At 34.8% G+C, this 10,135-nt stretch overlaps 1 pseudogene; it reads left to right on the top strand.

Annotated features, from left to right (window-relative positions):
* Positions 1-379: 379 nt before the first annotated feature.
* Positions 380-1,276, top strand: LOC114039657 (annotated as a pseudogene).
* Positions 1,277-10,135: the final 8,859 nt, after the last annotated feature.

Below are 10,135 nucleotides of genomic sequence, written 5' to 3'. Positions count from 1 at the left end.
GACAACATTTGAGTTTCACTCTCATTGGAATTGATTGAAAGAGGGAATAGCATACACAGTAAGTTGTGTATAGAAATCTCTTACCGTACAAAGAAGTAGAAGGGGTTGGGGGATAAGAGAAGATGACAACTAACTGTAAATATGAATGGGATGAACTTACCCCATAAAATAATAGCTCTTTTTTGTGATGGCAAAGAATTGGAAATTAAGGGGATGTCAATCAATTGGGGAATGGCTAAACAAATTGTGGTATATAGTTGTAATGGAATAGTATTGTAAAGAAATGATGAGCAGAACACATTTTTACAAATTTGGAAAGCTTTTATCCCCCTGGTATTGTGAGGCCTGTTGGTCTGTGTGAAGGGCATGGGTCTTGTTCCACAGGATGGGGTTTGTTAAGGTTGTCAAGAATAAAGCCTACTTCAAAAGGTACCAAGTGAAATTCCAGAGAAGGCAAGAGGGAAAAACAGATTATTATGCATGGAAACATTTAGTAATACAACATTAAAAGCAAGTATAACACATCAAAATACAGGATAATAGTCAGAGTCATCAACACAGATATCATCTGCCAGATTGCTTATGCCCATACAGAAGCGGATATGATTGTGCAGCTTATGCCCACGAGTTACCAAAGTATGGTATGAAGGTTGGCCTGAAAAATTATGCTGCTTCTTAGTGTACAGGCCTGCTGCTGGCCCACAGGCTTCTTAACAGATTTGGCAGGGACAAGATCTATGAAGGTCAAATGGAAGTGAATGGGGATGAGTACAATGTGGAAAGCATTGATGATCAGCCTGGTGCTTTTACATGCTGCCTGGACGCTGGTCTTGCTAGAACTACCACTGGAAACAAAGTCTTTGGGGCCCTTAAGGGAGCTGTGGATGGTGGTCTGTCTATTCCTCACAGTACCAAACACTTCCCTGGGTATGATTCAGAAAGCAAGGAATTCAGTGCTGAAGTATATCATAAACACATCATGGGCCAAAGTGTTGCAGATTATATGCCTTATCTCATGGAAGAAGATGAAGATGCTTATAAAAAAAAGCAACTCTCACAATACATAAAGAACAATTTAACCCCCACCATGGAAGAGATGTACAAGAAGGCCCATACTGGTATTCAGGAGAATGCAGAATGTGAAAAGAAGCCCAAGAGGGAAGTCAAAAAGAAAAGATGGAAATGCCCCAAAATGTCCTTTACCCAGAATAAAGACCAGGTTGCTCAGAAGAAGGTGAGTTTCCCTAGAGCCCAAGAGCAGGCAGCTGATAGTTAAAACATCAAAATCTTATTTTTCTATGAAGATTTTCAGATTAAGACAACAAACTGATTGAACATCAAAAAAAAAAAAACTTGGAAAGACTTAGATTAACTGATGCCAAGTCAAATGAGCAGAACCAGAACAAAATTTTATACAAAATATATGCCTTCATATTCTTGCTATATGTGGACCCCACCTCCTTCACAACCCTCATATTTAATCCTTGCAAAATCTGTCAGTATTACATGGGCATCTCTAGCATCTTTCCCCATCTCTCTGAAATGACTACCACATTAAATCATAACCTGATTGTCTTCCATCTCTATTACTACATTACCCTCCAAATCTGTTCACTATTTCTAGTTATTTTCCCTTGTAATTATCATTTTACACTATTGTTAAGATAGGGGCCTGATTTAGAAGTCATAGGGTGACCTATTTAGAGCAAAAGGTAATATTAGAAGTTATCTAGCCTAATATAATTTTACAGATGAGGAAACTGTGGTCCAGAGAGGATAAATGACTTAAATTGACTGGTTTGAAAATTCTACCTTTTGACTCCAATTCCACCCTGATAAATGTGAGAATGTCACTCTCCTGCCCTGAGTCAGTGGTTCCCTATTGCATTTAGGATAAAATATAATTTCCTTGGCCTTATATTTAAGGCTTTGATCATTAGGCACAGCTTTATTTCATATTACTCCTGTCATACATTCTACAGTCTAGCTAAAATGAATTTTTAGCTATTTCCCATAGTTGGTGACAATATTGATATTATTCTGAGTATACTTTCTTCATTAAGTAACATTCCTTATGTATTTTTTTATTCTTCATATTTGCCAACATTATTTTTACATTCATAGAATTAATTTTGTTTAGCCATTCCGTGAGTTTGATGCATGGCTTTCATGGATGCTAAATACTATACTATACTGTATTAGATACCCAGTAGATATCAACTCTGTCCCAAGCTTATTGAACAGAGTTTTTTTTTTTAAATTTTTTCCCTTCCAGGGTCATAGTTTTATTTCTTTCTAATAATAAGTTTAAGATCTAAATTCAAAACAATCTTTTATATTAGATAATCTCATAAGAAATAGCAATGCTGATACTGTGCTTACCAAATAGTGGATGCTTAATGTAATGTATACCGAAGGACTTTCAAGACATTTATTTAAATAAATGTTAAATATGTTAACATATGTTTTTGGCCCCGGTTATTTTGAGTATCCTGTACATAGAAAAAATTGTTTTTCAATAACTAAAGGAAGAAAGAAAATAGTATTTATGGAATTTTATGTTAAAAGAATTTAAAATAATGCAAGAAAACAATAGAAGCCTTTCCTAACAAATCTCTTTTCATTCAACAATCCAGTGGATAGAGTACTAATTACATTTATCACTACTAACTAGGGGAAAGCATTACAGTATATATATTACTTATAGAAATCAGTGTATGAATGTCTTTTTTGACACAGCTTTAAGGACAGATACATAACTACAGTCTTGTAAATAACCATATTGCTCACCTCACAAATACCACCAGGTATCCTGGGGTATTATCTAATAATAACCTTGTGACTTTTCCATTCCTTCCCCTCTCTGTACTTTGCCCTTCTTCTAGAAACTCCTGAAATATAACTTCCCCTCATCTCACACCTGCACACACTCTTGATGAGAAAATTTACCAAATGGCATATCTCAGCAAGATTTTCAGGAAGAAAATAAAGGCTCATTTGTAACTAATTCTTTGCAGACTAACTTCATAAAGAAAGAACCACACAGTTGGAAATCAATGAATAAAGGTGAAATCTGTGTAAATGTCAATACTGATATAAATGTGAAAGTTCATTAACTTTGGTAAACTTCTAAACAACTTATTGGGGAAGTAAAATAGGATTGCTTTTTTTTTCACATTTTGTGACAGAAAAGGTGCAAGAAGAATTTTTGAGATCAAGGACTAACATTTCTCAAGAACAGCGAAAGAAATCCAATGTATTGCATAATATGAGTTTGTCGTGCTCTGGGTAGTCTCACTCCATGATATATGTAAAACTTTATCTCCAAAGACTTTTGTTAGGATTAGTTACATGGCCTTCTTCACATCTTTGTTGCCCACCCAGGGAAGAATCATTAGTGGACCTAAAAATGACCACAATAAAGACCCACCATGGAATGTGTTTAGTCACGGGTTATGTTCTTCTGCTTGGTATCCATCTGGAAACTTTGTAATGCCACTGCAGTATATTACTATATGCTTTCAGTAGGGGGCTAATGGTAATCCAAATATACACACTCATTCATTTTACAGTAAATTAAATATGATATTATGTCCTAATTCTGGATTTTAAATATTTTAGACATTTTAAAATTTTTCCTTAAAATCTACAAAAATGATTCTCCTTACTATACTATTTAACTTCTTGAAAATTAAAAACATGCATAGTAAAACAAAATACATTCTCTCATTTGCCCTAACCAAGAGAACATATTTCTTATTCCATTCCCCGTATCCATCATTTTAAAGTGGAAGGTAACAAAAGTTCTTATGTATGTGATGCCTGAACAAATTATTGATTATGAATCTAATGGAATACTAGTATGCCATTAGACTTAATAAAAGGAACAAGGTTATTGGGTGTTTATGTATTGATGCAGAATGTAGAGAATTGAAACAGCTTAATAAGCTATAAAACAAAATTTAACAAACTCATCCATGATTACAGAGTTGGCATGTATAAGAGAACAGACTGAAATCAAGTCTCCCTTACTCTAAGTCCAGAATGCTATCAATTATGACAGGATCCCTGGGTATTTTAGTGGATTAAAAATTAAAGTACAAATCATTATTAATTTTTTTAAAATCTTGTTAGTTAGAAGTGGTCAAAATTTAGGTATTGTATACCTAACCAACATTTCCAAATGACTAAAAACGTATATAAAGAAGTGCTTTCAAAATGGCAATATGGAGGTGGAACCAAGATGGCAGAGTGAAATCTGTGACATGCTCGAGCTCTCTCCCAAACCCTCCAAATACCTGTAAAAAAATGGAACTAAACAAATTCTAAAGCAGCAGAACCCACAAAAAGGCAGAGTGAAACAAATATCCAGCCCAAGACAACCTGAATGGTCGATCACAAAGTTGTATCACGCCAGACAGGGAAAGGAGTGCAGTTTGGCATGGGTGCACAGTCCACAGCAACCCTGGAGCAGACCTCAGAGGACTGAATCAAAGGCAGCTGTGGCAGTTTCCAGATTTCTCAACCCATGAACACCAAAGATAACTTGGAACGTCAGTGGGAAAAGTCTATGACTGAGGTGAGAGAGAGGAACTAGGTCTCAGCCACAAGTTCTGAGCATGTTCTCAGGGTGGCAACTGCCTTCTGAGCTTCTGGTCCACAGACTGTGGGGGAATCAAGTGGCTGATCAGACGGGAACTGCAGGGACCTCTTTGCCAGTGCTGAGGCAGGAATCTCTTGCTTTGCCCATTCTTGGATCTGGGTCACAGTTCTGAGGGGCAGTCCTGGGGTGAGAGGAAGTGCTGGCATGGTGGAGCTTGTTGTGGCAGTGGAGAGGAAACACCTCGCCCCTTATCATACCACCTTAGAAGAATTGAAAATTTACAGGTCTCTACAAGTATCTCTGAAAATAGCTGTACAAGCCCCTGAAGCTTGGGACAGTACATTCTCCACATTGGAAGCAGATTCTTACCTTAACAAAGAGTTTAAAACTCAAGTAATTGGCCAAGATAACGAGTAAGCAGCACAAAAAGAGTTAGAATATATTATCTTCCTTTGGTGACAAAGAAGATCAAAACATGCAACAAAGAAGACAACAAAGTCAAAGCTCCTACATACAAAACCTCCAAGAAAAATATGAATTGGTCCCAGGCCATGGATGAGCTCAAACATGATTTTGAGAATCAAGTAAGAGAAGTAGAGGAAAAACTGGGAATAGAAATGAGAGTGATGCAAGAAAATCATGAAAAACAAGTCAAAGACTTGCTAAACGAGACCCAAAAATATACTGAAGAAAATAACAACTTAAAAAATAGCCTAACCCAAATGGCAAAAGAGGTCCAAAAAGCCAACGAGGAGAAGAAAGCAAAATTGGACAAATGGAAAAGGAAGTCCAAAAGCTTACTGAAGAAAATGCTTCCTTAAAAATTAGAATAGAACAATTGGAAGCTAGTGACTTTATGAGAAATCAAGACATTGTAAAACAAATCCAAAAGAATGCAAAATTAGAAAACAATGTGAAATATCTCATTGGAAAAACAACTGACCTGGAAAATAGATCCAGGAGAGAGAATTTAAAAATTATTGGGCTATCTGAAAGCCATGATCAAAAAAAAGAGCCTAGACATAATCTTTCAAGAAATTATCAAGGAAAACTGCCTTGATGTTTTAGATCCACAGGGCAAAATAGAAATTGAAAGAATCCACCGAGCTCCTCCTGAAAGAGATCCCCAAATGAAAACTGTTAGGAATATTGTAGCCAAATTTCAGAGTTCCTAGGTCAAGGAGAAAATATTACAAGCAACCAGAAAGAAAGAATTCAAGTATTGTGGAAATGCAATCAAGATAACACAAGATTTAGCAGCTTCTACATTAAGGAACTGCAGGACATGGAATATAATGTTCTGCAGGGCAAAGGAGATAAGGTTATAACCAATAATCACCTACTCAGAAAAACTGAGTATAATCCTTCAGGGGAAAAAATGGTCATTCAGTGAAATAGATGACTTTCAAGCATTCTTGATAAAAAGACCAGAGCTGAATAGAAAATATGACTTTTCAAATACAAGACTCAAGTAGCACATGAAGAGGTAAACAGGAAAGAGAAATAATAAGTGACTTATTAAGGTTGAAGTGTTTACATTCCTGCATGGAAAGATGATATTTGTAATTCCTAAGACTTTTGTCAGTATTAGAGTAATTGGAGAGAAAAATTTATATGTATGCATGTATAGAGATAGATAGATAGATAGATAGATAGATAGATAGATAGATAGATAGATAGATAGATAGATAGATAGATAGATAGATGGATAGAGGGCACAGGGTGATTTGAAGATGAAGGGGTCATATCTGGAGAATAAAATTAAGGGGTGAGAGAGGATTATACTAGGAGAAGGAGAAAGGGAGAGGTAGAACAGGGTAAATTATCTCACAAAAAAAAAAAACAGAAAAGACTCCTACAGTGGAGGGAAAACGAGGGAATGTGAGAGGCAATGAGTGAATCTTATTCTCATAGGATTTGACTAAAGGAGAGAATAACATACACACTCAATTGGGTATGGAAATCTGTCTTACCTTACAGGAAAATAGCTGGGGAAAGGGATAAGAGAGTAGGCAAATAATAGAAAGGAAGGAAGATTGGGAAAGGGGATAATCAGAAGGAAATACTTCTGAGGAGGGACAGGGTCAAAAGAAAGAATAGAATAAATTGGGGGCAGGATAGGATTAAGGGAAATAGAGTTAGTTTTTCACAGCATGTCTACTATGGAAGTGTTTTGCATAACTACACATGTATAACCTATATTGAGGTGCTTTCCTTTTCAATGAAAGTGGGTGGGGAGGGAAGAAGGGAGAAAACTTGGGACTCAAAGTTTTAAAAACACATGTTTAAAAAAATGTTTTCATATGCAACTGGGAAATAAGAAATACAGGAAATGGGGTATAGAAATGTATCCTGCCCTACAGGAAAATAGAAGGGGAAGGGGATAAGAGAAGAGGGGGCTAGATAGAAGGGAAGGCAGACTAGGGGAAACAATATTCAGAATGCATGCCATATTGGGGTGCGGTAGGGGTTGGATGGAGTGAAAATTTGGAACTCAAAATCTTGTGGAAATAAATGTTGAAAACTAAAAATAAATAAATTTATTAATAAAAATGGCAATATTTGGGGTAACTAGCTGGCCCAGTGGATAGAGCACGAGCTCTGGAGCCAGGAGGACCTGAGTTCAAATCCAGTCTCAGGCACATAATACTCACTAGCTGTGTTACCCAGGGCAAGTCGCTTAACCACAACTGCCTCACCAAGAAAGATAGAAAACAAGAAAATGACAGTATTTTCTTTCCCCTATAAACATGGAAAATAAGGAGAATTAAGAAATATAGAGTGACTCCAATGTTAAGAACTATTAAAAGATTTTTTTTATAAGGAATGTATGTCCTCCTTCAAAAAAAAATTCAGGATGCTCACAGCTAAGTCAAATAAAATTTTAATAAAAAAGAAAACCAAATTAAATTTCCAAAAGTATTTCTAAACTCATAAGAGCAGTATGGAAAAAAAATTGACAGGTTTACTTCTGTCAAAATAAAGTTTATTAATTTGGAATCACGGTAACAGAGAAATTCTGAATCAAAATATCCCAGTTGCATTTCTATGACTACAGAAAAATAGGAATAATTAAGATGGAATTCTCTCTCTCTCTCTCTCTCTCTCTCTGTTTCTCCACACACACATACACATGCACATACATGCACATACATACACACACCCCCACCACATCCCCCCCCACATGAATATCTTGTGAAAATGTCTGTTGAGAAAAAGAAGACAGGTTTCAAGACAACTAGAGTGGAAAGTTATTTAGAAAGATTTGGGAGAGAGTGGAAAAGAACAAAAGGTCCCTGAGGCAGACTGAGAGAATAATATAAAATACACACTCTATTGCCACAAGAAACACACTCCATTCAAGAAGGAAAGAAGCACTAGTCCTAAATTCCAGCCATATTAATCTGCTATTTTGCAACAAGCTCACATGTTCAAATGAAATATCTAAAAACTATTTACATAGTTATAAAGATCATAGTTGTCTTTTTTTTTCTTTTATTTGGGCATCATTGGAGAAACCATTGTTGACAGAATTTAGATTTTGCATTGAGATAACAACCACTTCTCAACATTCAAACAAATTTGTCTACAAAGCCTAATCATGCTATAGATTCATTGTAACTGAGACTAGAAGTTATTTTTTTCTTTTGTAAATTACATATTGTGAATAGAAATGCAATATATGTAATTTAACTACTAATTTGCTATGTTTTGTATTTCATATGAGTCTAGTTTTATTACTAAATATAATCTTTACATCACGAGAGACATTATTTATGCTTTTCTCCTACAATACTTGTAGCAGTATCCCCGGGTAAACAAGTATGGACTAGTTAGCAACTTTTCTTACAAAATTCCAAATTGCATCTCAGAAGGGATGAAACAAATTGTAGTTCCATCAGCAATAAATTAGTTTAACTATTTTCCTTTAGCTCATTTAACATAGTTTTTTAAATAAGAAACTGATGGACGTAAATGTTTTAAAGTATATTAATAATTCTGAAAAATTTTTCTGATCAATTATCTATTGGAAAATGTATATTAATGATTTTGTACATTTTTCTGATGTTGCTGATGATTTGCATTTTTACCAAAAAATTTTGATCAATTATCTATTAGAAAATGGTCCTTAAAGAGGAATATGTACATAAAGATGCATATGAGTATGTATAATTTCCTTCTAAAATACTAGAAATCAGTGTATCAGATGTGTTTAATTTGAGAATTTTCCCATTTTTTTATTCTACATGTACTCATATTATTTGTGCACAGATTTTAAAAAAATGCAATTAAAGTAATTTAGTATTTTGTATTTTCTTTTATAATGTGTCTGGTTATAATATTATTTTATCAACAGGCATGAAAACATAACTTCATTATCTTTTTTTTAATATTTGGTTTTTATATCTTACCCAGGCATGAAGTACTAAGGTTACTCATAAGTACAGTTCCACGACGGATATGAATCAAAGCTTTGACCCACTCACTTTTCGGGTTAGTCCTGTTTGCCTCCTTAAGCAATCTTGACCTCCCTTCTCCACATTTCCATAAGTTCGTCCTCAAAGCTCACATGATGAACCTCAATCTCCTGGTAGCAGGGATTCTATGAGGTCACCATCAAGCCTCGCTCCTCCAATTTTTATAGGAGGCCATTTAATATTAAAAATATCCTTCCTTTTGGAATGTGTTGTGCTAAATAATGTAAGATAAGGAGACAAATGAGGAATTAAAAGATATTGGAAAGTTCTCTGTTAGTATTTGTATGACAGAAGCAGCTGAATTAGGACTAGTACATTTTTTGTCATAGCTATTATTTGGCTGCTTTGAATTCTCATAATTTATAAGAAATGTTTGATATTTAGGATTTTTATAAATGCCATAATGCACTTAATAACATAAATGAATAGAAATCTCTTACTAAAACATGCATATGCATAATAATTTCATAATTGCTTGTCCATCTCATAAATGTAAAATATCCAAATGTGTTGGGATATTTTGTTTAGCTTACTAAACAAAAGGCTCTGAATGCATGATAACCTGTTTTCCCTATCTATAACATGTTTTAGAGTATAGAGATTAGCTCTGAAAAATTAGGCATTAAATCACAAAATCATTCCATGAACCAGTTTAATGACACCTTTGTTCTGTATTTTGCTATGAGTTTTGTTATAAGCTACTGATCTCTTGAGTGAGGAATGACCCACTAGGCTCTGGGAATGTTTCATAGAATCCAGCCAAGTCCATGAAATTAGAACTTTTCTGCATGACATCAAGCCCAATGTCAGATTTCTTTCCTCCTTTATATTCTCACTCCCTCAAATGAGATAAAATATGTAAAGCACTTTGAAAATGTTAAAGACCTTTATAAATGATGCTTATTATTATTGTTAACCCTGAAACAAATTGGAACACTCAAAAAATGCCAAATCATAGATGGAAGAATGGAAATAATGGTTAACACTTAATCAATATTAACTGCCCTAGATCCATGGAAGGAGAAAAAATGCTGGCAAATGTATCACTAACACA

This window comes from Vombatus ursinus, unplaced genomic scaffold (assembly GCF_900497805.2).
Source record: "Vombatus ursinus unplaced genomic scaffold, bare-nosed wombat genome assembly UNPS02012179.1, whole genome shotgun sequence".
Lineage (NCBI taxonomy): Eukaryota > Metazoa > Chordata > Mammalia > Diprotodontia > Vombatidae > Vombatus > Vombatus ursinus.
The sequence above is the reverse complement of the archived record's forward strand: the minus strand, read 5'-3'. Positions and strand labels throughout refer to the sequence as shown.